The following is a 16980-nucleotide window of genomic DNA, read 5'->3' on the forward strand; positions in this document are numbered from 1 at the left end:
TTGAGGTTTAGTAAGCCCACAGAGCTGAAAAAAACATGAGATGAAAATTTGACTTGTGCATCCCAATGGTGCGCTGAAGCATCATAGCCAGTACTTTGTTCACAGCTTCAACTTGGTCATTGACTTGAGGGTAGTACGAGGTCAAGCCATCTTAGCACAAGCCCAACGTAGAAGTCAAATCAGCCATCATGTAATCGCAAAAATGGGAGCCATGGTTGGTGACAATGGCCCTAGGCATTCCAAACTTGGAAATAACGTGATTGAATAGAAATTGAGCATCGTTTTACCATCAGCAGAATATGTAGGCATCGCTTCGACCCATTTGGTGAAGTAATCCACAACAACGATAATATAACCATGCCCCCCCGCCGAACGAGGGTTATATATCATATAGTCAATGCCCCATTTAGCAAAGGGACCAATGGTAATAATGGGGTGAAGGTGAGCAGGTGGAGCGCACATTTTTCACTGATAAATTTGGTAGTCATGACATTTGCGAACAACAAGGATGCAATCCTTGAAGATGGAGGACCAGAAACAACCAGAACAGAGTATCTTTTGAGTAGTAGCATATCTAAGAAGATGATTGCCACACACGCCAGAATGGTAATCATTCAAGACTATCTCAGCCTCCTCGAGAGTTAGACAACGGTGAAGAATTTAATCGACACCGACGTGGTATAAAGTATCTCCAATGATACAGTAAGGTTGGGATTGATTCCAAATGCGTCGGAGATCATCCTTCATCAATGCAGACCGAAGGTGGATGTTTGGAGATACACGATGATATTGTCATACCACAGGTTGAGAGTGCTATAAAAAAAGAGTCTTGTGTGGGAGTTGTTCATCAGCACCAGCAGGAAGAGAAGTAGAGGGAAGAGAGAAAATCAACTCAGCGAAGACAAGTGATTTTTTAGATTTGGTAGTAGTGAACACCAAATTGAATTCCTCGAGGATGACAATCCACTTGGAATACTTTCCCACAAGCAACTGACAAGTCAAGATGTAAGTCATGGGGTTGCACTCAGAAATGACAGTTGTAGTGTAGAGAAGAATGTAGTGCCGAAAGTGCTCAATAGCTTGAATGGCATCCAAAGCCAACTTCTTGACATGAGCATAATGCGTCTCAGTATCAAGGATATTACGACTGAGGTAGTAAATAACATGTTCATTACCTTCTTCACTGTCTTACACCAGCACCATGGCGATGGTACTAGAGGTTGCATCTAGATAAAGGAAATAATCGCAATGATAATTCAGAGGGTGCAGCAAAGGAGCGTTAATGAGGACAACCTTTAAATCATCGAAAGGTTTTTGGGAAGTCACATCCCAAACGAATGGTGCTCCTTGCTTGAGGAACCAGGTGAACCCTTAAGCTAGCTCAGCATACTTTGGTACAAAACGATAGAGAAAAATTGCTTTCCCTTGCAGACTTTGTAGTTGATGCAACGAAGATGAAGGGGGTAAATTAACAATAGCCTCAAATTTAAGAGGATGAAGACGAATGCCTTCTTTCAAAATAATAAAGCCAAGGAGTTGTCTGGATTTGAAGCAGAAGACACATTTATGCGGATTTAGCCGAATGTTGTAGTGTCTACAGTGAAGAAAAAATCATCAGAGATGATCAGGATGATCATGGTGCTTACATGAATGAGCAGGAAGATCATCCAAATAAGGTTGAACGATGTTTCTAATGTCGTGGAACATATAATACATCACTCTTTGAAATGTAGCCCCAACATTCTTAAGGCCAAAAGGGAGCTTTTTATACGTGAAATTCCCCCACGGACAGATAAAGGATATCATATCTTGATCAACCAGTGCAATGTTTATCTGGTTGTAACCAGAAAAATCGTGCATAAAGGAAAAGATTTCACTCCCAGCACATTCATCAATGATTTGGTCTATGAAAGGAGTGGGGTAACTATCCTTTGGGCAAGCATGATTTAGATCAAGTAATCGATGCAAACATGAATAGTGTCTTGTTTCTTTGTCACCAGTACGATATTAGATACCCAATCTGTAAGAGGGATTGGATAAATAAATCCAGCTTTAAGAAGTTTTATAACTTCACCCTTAATGGTGGCCGCTTTTCTAGGGTGCACTGGATGAAGCCATTGGCGAACGGGCTTCACATGAGGGTAAGTTGAAATTTCATGCATGACTATACTTGGGTCAATGCTAGGAATTTCTTCATATGACCACGTGAAAACATCTCGGAATTCTTGGAACAGACAAGTATAAAGCTTGATCTCATCAAGAGAACAAGTTACCCCATTATGGAAATTTTCTACGACACCAAGCTTGATAGAAATATTAATTGGCATCGTTTGGGTAATGTTACCCATGTTCCCTTCCGACCAAACTTCATGAGTCATGAGAAGCGTCTGAAGTGGTTGGGTCAGGAATCAAGAAGAGAACTCCTCAAGACAAGTAGACATGACCATCACGCTAGGCAAGAATGAGGAACTCTGATGAGTTTCCTTCCAAGGCACTTCCTCCAGAGAAATTACTTCCATGATACTCTCATCAAAAAGAAAAGTCTCGGCTAAGGGATCGGGAGATTCCAAAGAACCAATCCACGAGGATTGAGAATACGTATCGAGAGAAAACCTCGAAACATAATGATTGGAGGATATTGAAGATGAAGCCGAATCAATCTCCACATAATTAATTTTAGCAGGGCTTAGCAACATAACTTCGCCATGGGTATCAACAAGATTTGGTGAGGGAATGACTCAAGGATTATACTTGACCAAGATCATGTTGACAGAGGAAACATGCGGAGGTGGGAGCGGAAAAATACCCATCAAGGTGGGATCTTTAAAAAGTCCTGCCCACACACTCTCATAAGGACCACCGGTGTGCTTGACATAAGGAACATTGACATCCGAGGAGGAAGAGGCAAAGAAGGACAACTTGTTGACCATGACTATCTTCCCTTAATGGGGAAAACGAATCATGTGGAAAAGCGAGGAGGCTACAACATGCATGGCATGGGTCCAACTCCGTTCGAGTGGAATATTATAGTTCAGATTAGCATCAACAATCTCTACTTCAAGGTGAACTGTCTTGCCCTCCAAAGTAATGGCAAGGTTAGGGAGGACACCAAATGGTCATGAATCGCATTCGTCAAAATCTTCCAAAGTGTTAGGTGACTGGTTCAAAGTAGGAGAACCAATTCCCTTCCATCAAGCGATAGACATGATGCAGGTAGAAGCACCTTCATCGATGATGGTCCTATGAATGGTTTTCTCATTCATGATGACCTGAATGAGAAAGGAAATCTGATGAAGTAAACACAAAATGTGGTTTTCTAGATCAAAACAAATGAGATTAGAGTCATTTGGATCAATACCTCCAATATCCGACAATAATGCTTTCCGTTGAGATGGACAACTTTAAAGGACCTCGAGAGCAGACATAGCACATGGAGCTTGAGCCAAATCCTCAACAATATTATAATGTTGAGTGGCTTGAGCATTTGGATTGTACGAGGACTTTCGCAGTACACCTCAAGAAGGTGGTCGAATGGAAGAATCAAGATTAGGTCGCTCTATATGGAGAGGACAAAAACTTGATGGGAAAGAAGAAGAAGGGGTACGTTCTTTCTCGTTCCCTGCTGTTGGGGTAGGTGTTTGATAATCTTTTGATCTGGTAGCCATGTTGATAGGCATATTCATCATGAACACTTGTGAACCTGAGGAAGCGAATGACTAAGGCTGGTCTACCATTTGGGTCTACTGGGATGGAAAGGGCTCTTTCAAGATAGTTGGGGTCCCTTTCAGCAAATGACTAACTTCAAATCATCGGCGACAATCTTTAGTATAGTGATCCTCCTCACATATGAGACATGGATACTTGGGCTTCCATTGAGAAGCATCACCAGTAGACAACTTAGGAGGGCCCTCTTTCAGGGCATCGACTTTACCCTTGCCTTTGCCTTTCTTTTTACCTTTAGAGGATTTTTCCACTATGGTAGACTGGACAACGTGAACCTCTGAGGTTTTACCAGGACCAGTTGAATTTCGAGAAGAATCATTAGGAGCAGTGTTTGAGACCAACTTCTATTTGGAATGTTTTGCGAGAGTCTGGGACACTCAACCAATTACTCCATCAACAAGAGGTGTAGCTGGAGACTTGGATGTCTCTAAATCAGATGATGGTCTGGTCGCATCGAGTAACATATCATATAACGTGCCAGATTGTGAATAGACGAGATCCAAATACTAGGCACACATAATGTCTTGTTCCTCAGTGACACATCCGCCCATAGAAATGTCCTCAACAATTTTGCTGACGAATGATTTGGTGAACCATTTGATCAATAACTGATTAGCAATCTCAAACTTGATCAAGTGACGCCGACGTTTCCATTCATGGATGTGATCGGAGATGTGGGTTGCAGTGTCTCTCTTGAGTGACATTAGCAGATGGGTGTCAGTTTCATAGCGAACCGACAACTGGAAATGTGTGAGAAATCCCATAACGAGAGTGTTAAATTCATGATAGGTACTTCGAGGCAGTTTGATGTACCACTTGGCTACAAAACCTATTAGAGTTTGTTGGAAAAGGTGGAGATGAATGGAAACATCAACATACGAATTTGAGGAGCACTAGCGGTGATATGTCATCACGTGGGCTTGTGGATTTCACTTTTCCTTCAAAATTCAAGCAATCGCTCGGAATCTTGGATGAAACCGGAGGCCAGTATGGTGAATGAAGAATAGGATCATTCGTGATTCTAGACACATCTGGCAATTCCAAAGTGGCTAAGAATGGAAATTGGGTATTGAAAGGCATTTTAGGCCTATAAGCGGGCCCAACCTACCGAACCCATCCCTGCTGGTAAGGATTTTGTCCCCATAGTGGAGGGTTTTGTCCATATGGCATTTGATTTTTCCCCCACTGTAGGTTACCTTGCCTGTAGGGAGGATTCTGACCTTAATAGCCTTGAAACTATCCAGCCATAGGCTATTGATAAGCAACATATGGGTTAAAAGGTTGTTGAGCCTGTTGACCTAAGACATATGGATTTTGCACCTGCTTCCCCTAGGCGTAAGGGTGTTGAACATGTTTCCCTTGGACATAATGATTTTGGACCTACTACTACAGGACTTGACCTTGACCTTGCCCTTGCAAAGGTTGACCCTGTTGATATGAGTACAAGGGTTGCTGCTGCCTAGGTTGACCTTGTTGCTGCAAGGGTTGACCTTGAGACTGTAAAGGTTGTCCCTGCGACTACATAGGTTGACCTTGCCAGGACATAGGTTGTGAGGGTTGAGGAACATAATGCATTTGTAGCTGTAAGGTTTGTTGCGACTGTTGCAAGGGTTACCCCTATAGTTGTTGCAATTGTCCTCGCTGTTACAGTGTCTTCCCTTGCTACTGCAAAAGTGGTCTTGGCTGTTGCAAAAGTAGTTGGATAGTTCCCCGAAAATTCCCAAACTGGATCTGGCCATATCCACCAGGTGTGGCGGATAGACCAAGCTAAACATAAGGTCCAGCTTGATGGATGTAAGGTGGATGCATCATTGCTTGTGAACCATGTGGAACATAAGAAGGTTGGTATTGAACCTAAGCCACATACGACTGCTGATACTGGACATTACTTCACCTAGAAGGACCAACAGGGTTCGACTGTCGGTAGTGGACATTACTTGATCCAGCAGGACCAACAGGGTTTGAAATAGCACCAGAAGAGGGCTGGTTCATTCCAGCCATGTGAGTTTGTGAGCCACTCACATTAGTTGTGCCAGAAATCATAGAAACATTCGGATTCTTCCCCCGAGGTGGTGGCACAACCTGTCCACTTACTGGAGGGATCGAAGAACTGACAGAGACTTGACTTGAAATCGTTAGTTGAATCGGATGAGTAACTTGGACTGACGAAACAAGTGGATTTAGAACGGTGGGTTGCACCGGAACTGAAGTGACTACAGAATGCACCATCGGCTGAGAGGTCGTGTTTTGAACGAACATACCTGAGGTAGGCATAGTGCCAGACGATCAGATAGGGGTTGTGATATAACGATGAGGCATTAGGCATACCTGAAACCAACTGAGCTAAAGACAAGTAATCACGCGGTAACTCGGGGTAAAAACTAGTCGGGATGCTTCTTGTGTAAGGGAAACCTTCAGGAGGGAAAGGATATTCTTGCCCATCGACAGTGTGTGGAGTGTGTGTAGGAGAAACCTCTGAGTGACCAAGAGAGGAGATTGGGATCTTGCCTTCTGATTCCATGGGTGGAAACAAACGACGATGGACAATTGAAGTTGTTCGATGGGATAATTCCAAAGGAATACTCAGTTGATTGTACAAACCATACAGATGCTGCGGTGATATTACAACATGATCAAACAAAGGATTCGGAGGATAAACAACCAATCCAAGCTGACCTTCAGGAATCAGCGGACTCTCTGGAGTCTGGATAAGATTGTCTGGAGATTCCGGGCCAGATTCCAGAAGTGACTAGTATCTGATGAAGGAGGTGGACGAGATGACAAAGGTTGAATACTTAGAACAATTCCAAGTTCAACACCTTGATCCTCGAGTGATTGCGGGAGTTTAGGAAAAGGCTCCTCAGATGATCTTTCATACCAGGATGACTTTGTCTCAATTAACAAGGAGAGAGAGATTAATTTCAGGGCTTTTAAAGTGTATTGGTGTACTCACGATGTGGTCTAGAAAAATACTAACATGAATGTTATGTGATCATGGAGAACAATTTTTTAAGACGGTGAAACAAATTGGTGCTTTTTCATGTTTTAAGAGTCAAGAAAAAAGAAAAGATGACTCTATCACTTTTGGTTTAAAATGAGATCGAAAGGACAAGTGCTCGGTGATATTTTATATTTAGGGAGTCAAAAAGATCAAAATGACTGCTCAAGATAATCTAGGTAAAAAGGATTACCAGGTAACCGTGAACTACAGAATACCTCCCGCTGAATCAAGAAGTACAGGCAGGCAAGCTCCCAGAATGTTGTGTTTGGTATATCATGTTTACAAGGCGGTAGACTCATCTTCTAACGAATAAAGGATTGCAAACCTAGTGGGGTATCCCTTTATATACGCACCAATACGGGGAGCACAAGTCCGTATTAGCAATTTCTAGTGCCGAAGCTAACGACAACTGTTAGGTTTAAAGACGCCGGAACATTTCTCTAGCCTAGACCTTCTAGATGTGAGCATTAAGTTTCAAATGTGCCTTAGGTTAATTTAATACATTTTAAAGTTTATCTTCAAATTATGTTTCATTTTTTAGGCGTTATCGATGTGACTCGAAAAAAACTCCTATATGCAGCTAAATGAGACAAAACCCTTTCAATTCGATGAATGTTTACACTAATGAGAGTAGAGAACACAATAAATGCAACAAACAAGCAATTTAAATAAAGATGACCTTTTCACTACTTCGCTTTTCGAAAACAAAAATAATGAAAAATTCTTTCCAATTCCTATCTTTCCTATCAAATGCACTTCAAGTATTCCTTTAAACAACAAAGAGAATTCTTTTCTTTTCGAATGCAAATGGTGATGCAATTCTAATCTTCAATGATGCTAGATAATGTAACATATTTGTTTAGAAAACTAGAATTATGTAGTTTTCAGTGGAATGATAAAATGAATCTTTCACAAAAACTTCAATGAAATTTTTTCAAAGCAATCAACCTCAATCAAATGCAAAACACAAAACAGAATTCCTTCCAAAGAAATAATGCAATGATTCAATCAAGAACAAGATGAGCAATGTAATCTATGCCCGAAAAAGATGCTTAAGCAACGAACGAAACTTTTCAAACCTGTTTAATTGAAATCAAAGCGATAAAAGGAATATTAATGAAATGTAAGGAGAAGCTAACCAACAACTTGACTTGCTGAGCATATAAACAGCTGAATAGACAATGACCTAGATGCCCTAGGGACACTAACCACCCAAAGACTCAAAAATCAAGTAAAGAGAAAGAAAACCAAACAAGCACACAAACCAAGCTAATGAAGCTTTCCAATCAGGGAGAACATAGACAAAATGAGCTAAGAGGTAGAAATTAAGAGGGCAAGACACATTGGTTATGATCCAGGGGAAACCCTGATCTTCACCTATAGGAATCAATGCGACTGCCTAAATGACAACAAGCGCCACAAGGGGGTACGACGTGACTGTTTTAGAGAAAATCACTCTGATCGGCGCGACTGTCAGAAAATCAAACGCGCTGACTGAGGATTTCAAGAAAAAAAATAAAAAATTTCAAAGGCCAAAAACAAACCTACCACTATAAATTTCAAACTCAGAGCAATAAACCAGGCAAAGTGGAGAGAAGCAAAGGGAAAATGTGACACTACAAAAGTTCACATAAACCATGAAATGAAAAATCAATCAAACAAGAGGATTGGCTCCCTAGTGAAGTCACCAATTTGTGGTGTAGGTAAATTCTTGATGTGGAAAAAGACAATTCCTCTAGCCCGAGAGAGCGGGTCTAGCCATAAACAAACAATATATGGAAAACTTCCTTAAGCTAGAATCAAATAAGAGGGCCTACCTCTTAAAATGTTATCTCGCTTGGTAGTGATCTTGCCTCCTTACTCCATCTACTTTTCATTTCCTTCCTTCAAACACCTGAAACAAGCAAACAAACAACAACAACAAATGTGATAGCATACAAATTTAATTCAGCCTACTTAAAAGGTCAAGATACCTTAAGCCATAAAATGTAAGATAACAGTTAATGTAGGAAATCAATCAATAGTTGTATTCATATAAGTTCTGAAAGAGATTACAACCAAAGCCTTGATGTTGTTGGTCTCCTCCGATGTATCCGGGTTCCCACACGTCTACTAGCATCTCATGGATAGCCCCAACAATGGAAGTTTTGAGGCTTCTTCCCTTTAGTTCCAAACCAAACCAAACACACTATTCTCCCTCCACAAACATAAACTAGAAAGCTACAAGCTATAGATATCTTGCTGGTTATTCAAGCTCCAAAAAGACTAAGACTAGATTAGCTTGGAAAAGGAGGAGTTTATATAGATTTGATGGAGGGGAGATGGTTCCTCTTATCATGGGAGAGGGCTTAACTCTTTGGTTTGTTCCATCTTAATAGGGGAAAGGAGCCAAAACTGACTTCCTCGGCTCCATCCAGCCCAACCATTTGCCAGACTTTCGTTACGAAGCTTCTAGACCTGGAAGCTTTGACTCCATATTTAAAAAAACTTTCCAAAAGACGATCGGCACGACTGAGAAAAATCTCATTTGCATTGTATGACGCAAGGCGGAGTTTCAAACTCTGCAAATCGGTGCGAGGAGGAAATGGGTCATTAGTGTCAGGCTTGTAAACTCGGGTAAAAGAAAGATTCTTGGGAAATGATGCAAAAGGGAAAAGTTCTGCTCATGAAGAGGGACATAATGGGAGTCCCTTTATGATGGGAAATCATGTAGGGTTCACTGTAGAGGTCCTCCAGGATCGAGGAATGGGGAGTACAGGGATAGTGAAAAAATGTTGTGTAACAACAGGGATCCACTCAATTCAACCCTATCAATATTTCTGCATGGATGAGGCATATCCGGAATCTGGAGCAGACCTTTCGATAGATTACATATCAACATGTGTACCGAGAACATAATGGGGTTGCAGACATGTTATCAAAAAGGGGCATTGCAGTGGAAACATGATTGATTCACTTTCATGCTTTCCAGCAGGGTTCAATAATAAATGAAGGAACTATAGAGATCTTGTAGAAAAGCAATTTTGTATAGTTGGAGGACAGAGACACTTAGAAATAGGGGTATGCTAATAGATTTTCAAAGTAGAATCATAGGGTATATTCGGGATAGGATAGGTAGGTAGGATTTTTCACTAAGTTTTTATTGAATACAATGACAAACAAGTAACATAAATGTTTTCTTGTGAAAGATGTATATCAGAAACAAGTTATTGTGATCACCTTTATTAATGAAAGATGATGTTTTTTACGACTAAATAAATAAATAAATAAATAAAAAAAAATAAAAAATAAAAAAAAAAATAAATAAAAATAAATAAATAAATAAAATAAAATAAATAAGTAAATAAATAAGTAAATAAATAAATAAATAAAAAATAAAAATAAAAATAAAAAATAAAAAATAAAAAAATTAAAAAAAAATAAAATAAAATAAAAAATTAAAAAATAAATAAAAATAAAAATAAAAATTAAATAAAATTAAATAAATAAATAAATATAAATATAAATAAATAAAATAAAATAAAATAAATAAATAAAAAATAAAAAATAAAAAAATCATGGTATGTCATGGTGTGCAGATAGTTGTAACTTAAAAAGAATGGATTTTTTTATGCTACCTATGGTATGTAGACTTCACACATGATCTAATATTTTACGATCCTCACATCTCACCATTAGAGATGATGGTGATCCTACATGTGAATTATCTATGGCATCACTACATCATTACTGTTATGAGTCGCTAATGTAATTTTTAATGGGTAAAGTCATTGTCTAATGACGTCACATGCCACAATTTTGTCCGAAAAATCATGGAATAAAAATAAAATCATGGTATGTCATGGTGTGCAGATAGTTGTAACTGAAAAAGAATGGATTTTTTTATGCTACCTATGGTATGTAGACTTCACACATGTTCTAATATTTTAATATCCTCACATGCTCACCATTAGAGATGATGGTGATCGCACATGTGAATTATCTATGGCACCGCTACATCGTTACTAATTATGAGTCGTTAACATAATTTCTAATGCGTAAAGTCGTTGTCTAATGACATCACATGCCACAATTTTGTCCGGAAAATCATGGAAATTCTAGAAAAAATTTGAATATTCTTTTTTGGAAATTCTGGTTATAATTGTTGAGCTTTAATATTTTGGGTACTCTAAATGTAACACCTCATGGATAACAGTAAGAAATTACTTTATCTTGTTTAAGATTATAGTAAATAGAACTCAGGAAAGACCAATGACATTTTATATGAATATTTTGTTTTTATAATTATGAAATCTCAGAATTCAAGAAGGGAGACCCGAAATGAATTCCAACCTCTAGGAAGTTGGGAAAAAATAGAGATAGCAACACCTTTCTCTCCTAGAGATAAAAGGAGATCTCAGTGGAACGAAAGTGGTCAGTCTTGTTGGAGAGAAAGAAAAGAAAGAAAAGATTGAGTAACATGGAGGACATCCTGAGCTGGACTTGAGCCAGTGGATAACCTCGTTACGAGAAGGAATCAGAGTCTTGAAGACTAAACTGTAGTCCTAATGTCTATTCCTGATTCAAAAACAAAAGATATTGTTACATGTTATTCTGGAGAGGAATATCGGGGGGTAGAAGATGACATCATTTCCCTTCTCAACATTGGGTGGAGAAGGTCTCACTCTGTTGTATTCGAGAAAATCTTCAAAGAATAGATAAGTATTTAAGATTTGTTTTATGTCTGTGATTTTTGCATGGAAGTATACATGTTATTAACATGGCTGAAGTGTGAAAGTAAACTCTTAATTTTATTTTATTTTATTTTATCTATATATATATTATATATTTATTTATTTATTTATTTTATTTTGCAATATTAATCTGTGAATGAATGTTGAATGCACAAGAATTCTATTATATTCAATTTATTGCAGACTGGTAACTTAAAGTGTGAGTTGTAATGCTTATGTAAGAATTGTTGTAATGGGGGGAATTTAAATATAAGAACTGGGTATATACACATATAAACTTTGCAATAATTTAGAACTGTGAATGTGGTATGGTGGCAAAGCTTAAGGTATGGAATTGAAAACAACGAATCAAGAAGCGATAACCTAGGAAATTCGAACGAGGCCAAGTATAACCTGTAACTATGTAAATAAATTCATGTAAATTAAGAGGGTACCGTATGTAGTTAAATAAATTAATGGGTAACCAGAGGAAGACAACATAAGTGTAAGCTTAAACCGAATTCAAAGGAGACGTAATCTTGTTATTTCTAGGGAATCACAAAGATTTATTAAACAAATGAAGATCATGAAGACACCTTAATAACGCACAGATCAATGCAGCGACTCAGTCCAGTCCCATACACAACTGCGTGTCAGTCAAGATATCTCATAGTACAAAATGTTAACCAAAACCCTATTAAGAAAATATACATATTTATATACTAAAGGTTAGGGTTAGCCACAAAAGGCATTTTACATAGAAGTTGCAGTAATAAATAGACAAAAGTAAAAACAAATAACAGTGAACCCATCTTGTTTAATTCCATTTACACACAGAATATTGAATTGGAACTTGTTTGCAAACAAAGTAAATGTTGAATGAATACATCTTTACTTCATTATGAACAATATAGAGTTCATTGTAACCATATCACTGGAGGTGAAACAAAAGAAAACTCGCAGAATCATGTACTGAACATATTAATAGAGTTCAATTCAAATTGTACATGAGGGAAGTTACTTAAACAGTAAAATACATATTAGTTAATGGCAAGTATGCCTCAATATGTATTTACATGAAAAATTCAGTTTAGTTTAACTAGTATGGAAACATAAAATAAAGGAACATGATAACTTATAAACATAGTTCGAGCCAGCGACCCAAATTCCGTTTAACAAAATTCAATATTTAGTAGTTATGGCATCAACAACGAGTTCGACCTAAGTTCTAATTAATCAATTGTGATCAAAGCAGAATAATTATAACTTTAAGTTATGACCTTCATAAAACCCATAATTATTGAGTTGCTTTTCAACAACAAAGCTTGAGAATTTAACTTCAATGCCAACCTGGAGGTGTCATTGGCCAGAGCTTCACTTTGCCCCTCGAACCGACTTTTGAAGGGCGGGGTTGGAGCCCCTGTAGAAACCCCTGTGATGACATAGAGAACGGAGTTAAGGTTTGTAAAATTCACCCTTGTGCAAGAATCAAGGAAATTTGGTAGTTCGATTAAAAATTAACAAACCCTCACAATACCTGAGTCGGATGAAAGGCAAACTATTGTTTCCAAGATGGTTTCTTCTCCAGGAACAAGATATACACTCCATCAAGCAAAGGTGAGTTAACAATCAACTTTATACTGAAATCACAATGAACCTTACGTAACCTTCTAGCTCGAATGGCCAAACACTACAAGGGTAGGAGACCTTCCTGCCAACGCCTCAAGAAAAACCCTTGTCAGGATTAGTAGATATTCAAGGTGAGAAAATAAAAATAAATTGATGTTAATTTAAAGAGATTAATACTAAAACATACCCTATTCATAGCCTGTAAAGCATCCTTAAGAAAACTGCAAATACACGCCCAACTGAGTACTAGTTGTAGAGTCGCCTCCTTGCAAGGGGAAATGAAACAAATGATTTTTCTTTTGGGCTATCATTGGGATAGCTACCATAAATTGTGACCATTAACCTTGAGTCGTTGGATGACACCAAGTAAGATAAAGCATGGTGAAAATTCCCATCTATCAGGCTGTGTACAGGGGCACTTGGAGGACAAAGCCGAAAGCATCCAGAAATTCCGAATGTATCGGTGGAAGGCGAGGTATTTAGAACTATGTTGGGACCAAAAATGATTACCCAACCCAATCCATGGTAATGTGAATTAAAACATAGTATTATTACATATGACCTAACAATATTTATATATTTATTGCTCCAAGAATTGTAAAAGTTAAATATATTGACAACATAGTTAAAAAAAAATATATTTGTAACTTTGGTTAATTATTTGATAAGTGAACATGTTACAAGTGGTATCAGAGCCACAGATTCAAGCGCTGTGGCCTTGCGTAATAAAGCTATCAATAACAAAAATGTTTAAATGCACAGAGAGGAGCAAAAACAATATGAGAAGGGGACGAAGAACCACCCCACCCCATGGAGTTGGATCTAAAACAGAAATGTGGGTCCATCTAGGGGAAGGAACATTGAATGAGAATGTAGTTATATTAGAGACTGTGCAGCAATTAAGAACATAAATGATGAATTTGTGTGTTGACAATGAGAGACTGAGATTAGAACAGGAGAGGATCCTCAAAAGCCTCTTGTATCGACAGAATCTAAGGGATCCAGATCCTAGTGCAGATAATGGAAAAAAGGAGGAGACAAGGCAACAATAGAGAGGTCATCCGGAAACATAAGAAACTTGAATGAATAATGGGGAAGAAGCATGAAATATTGTCGGAGGTAGAGGGGCTAAGAAGCCAAAGATTGAGTTACAAGTGGAAATTAAGAAAATAAAACCTCTATTATTTGATGGAGAACTAAAAGAGGCTGCAGAGGCTTGGTTGATCAATATGAACCAGTCTTTCTAGATTTATGAATACGATGATAACTTAAGGGCTCGACTAGTTGTTTATCAACTGTGAGGTAAAGCCACACTCTGGTGGGAAAAGATTAAAATGCTTTGAAACATTGATGAGTAGGAGGTGACTTGGGACACTTTCCAGAAATATTTCAAGGATAAATACTTGACAGAAAGGTTCTATGACGTGAAGGTGAAGGAATTCCATGACTTGAGGTTGGGACAACAGTGTATGGATGTATTTATAACCAATTTCACTTCCTTGCTACGCTATGTTCCATACATACGAGAAGAAAAAGTGAAAGTAAAATACTTATGAAGCAGTCTACCTACTCATATGAAAGAATGAATAGAGTTTGAAAACCCCAAAACAAATAATGAAACTATTTGGAAGGCTTGTATCTGTCACTATTAGATGCGGCAAAAGGGAGAAGGTAATAAAAGTTGGTCTGGCAAAAAGGGATAGAGAGGATTCTGAAGTAATTATAAGGGAAACAGATCAGGTGGGATGAAATTTGTACCCAGAAAATCAGTGGGAGGAGCCTCGAGAAAGCATCAACAGTGAAACTAAAATCCTGATGAAACTAAAATAGTTGAAACCTTCAACAATATATAACTTGGACAACCACCAAAACCACCCGTGCAATGTTGGGGTTGTCGGGAACCCCACTATTACAAGAATTGTCCTCACCACTCCAGACCTGGAATTACAACAAAGTTTCAAGAAGCTTCTACAGTTGGTGTTGTGGCCAAGAACATCCTAAAGATTAATGCTGCCTTGGAGGGCCATCAGCAGAATATCAGCTTGCTATGGTGGAGTTTGAAGGTAAGATAGCTAACTAGACTGTCTATTTTGATTGACCCAGGAGCAAGTCTTAGTTATGTTAGTCCAAAAAAAATAAAAAAATGTCATTTATCAAGTATGAAATTTAAAATTTCGTGGCTAGTGCAATTAGCCACAAGGGCAAAACATAGAGTTATAGCCAAGATATAAAATTGTCCTATAGAAATTGTAGGTCAATCCACTAAAGTAAAATTAAATATATTGCCTTCGGGTTCTTATGATGTTTTAATTCAGATGGATTGGCTGGAAGGAAATTGGTCCTTAGTAAATTGTAAGGATAAAACCATCATTTTCCTCACAGAGGAAGGAAACAAACAAGAAATACAGGATATTAAAAGAATTTTTAAGTTGCGGTCAATCACTGTAACCAGTTAAAGAAATGTGTCTAAAAGGGTTGCCAAATATATACAGTGTAGGTTGGATATGTTAATTCAAAAGATAAATTCTCATCTTTGGAATATATACATGTTATCTAGGAGTTTATATATGTGTTTCAAGAAGATATACCTAGATTATCTCAGAAAATAAGCATTGATTTTACTATAGAACTTATCCCTGGATATGCCGCGGTGTCGAAAACACCATACCATATGAGTATTCCTGAGTTGACCGAAATAAAAATGCAGCTACAGGAATTACACGACAAAGGGTACATCCGAGCAAGTGTGTTATCTTGGGGGGCACCTGTTGTTGGTTTGAAGGGCCCTGACCCAGGTTCAACGTTAAGTAGCCAAGCAAATCCCTACACTACTAGCCCTTTCAGCATCAGTCCACGGAGCGCGGACTAAAATCTCACCCAAAGCAGTATGGGGGGATGCAGTAACCAGGTTTCTGCACCCTATGATGGTTGTGATGTCGGTTATTTGCCCTAACCTTCCTTCACATAGATCGAAAATCCCTCTAGGGCTTATCAAAGTACTTCTCTTATTCATCCTCGAAGCCTCTGCAAAAGTCTCTGGCTGTCCTTTGCGGGCCCTAAATAGATAGATCAGGTACTTACATGCCCCTGTAATTACTCTTACTTCTGTATATACCCAGATTCGCTTAAGTATTGGTTACTTTAACATGAAATTATGGTTATCTTCGCGTAAACATATATCTCTACTTGCGGTCATATAAAACAGAGAAACATATGGATTCGCACATCAGAGTAGCATTAAAACATAAACCCAGTATTTAACATAATATAATCGCATGCAATGAACAGAAGTAAAATACATAGGTAATTTCATAATACTTCTCTTTATTATTGATTCAAATATCCAGTACAGACTCTGACTACCCTGTGCACACAGCTGCAGGGGTTTGCGCACTCAGCTGCGGACTTCTACCCTAGGCCTCTGCGCACTCAGCGACAGAGCCTCTTCCTATGCTAAGACTCATCACTCTTAGCTCTCATAGACCCATTACATAAAACATCATAGGACTCAACTATGAACTGAACCACCTTAGACTCTTCTAAGACTCCCTCTTTATACAATTGAGTGCGTAGAGCCTCTTCCTACGCTAAGACTCATCGCTCTTAGCTCTCACAGACCCATTACATAAAACATCACATGACTCAACTATGAACTGAACCACCTTAGACTCTTCTAAGACTCCCTCTTTATACAATTCCATGGTCTCCGGACCATGGGTAGATCTCTAAAGCCGACATGACTTAGAAAAAAAGAAGGGCATAAACCCTTTAATGACTCTTGACATCTTCGTGCTTGGTGACCACAAAATGCGGAGACTTTACACAAAGCTTGGGCTTTTAGCCCCAAAACTTGGGCTTTTAACCCCAAAATTGACCCCATGTGACCTGTTCCCAACAGGCCCCAACACAAATCTA

Source organism: Pinus tabuliformis, chromosome X (assembly GCF_031772625.1).
Source record: "Pinus tabuliformis cultivar Carrire ecotype Pingquan chromosome X, CPIR1, whole genome shotgun sequence".
Taxonomy (NCBI): domain Eukaryota; kingdom Viridiplantae; phylum Streptophyta; class Pinopsida; order Pinales; family Pinaceae; genus Pinus; species Pinus tabuliformis.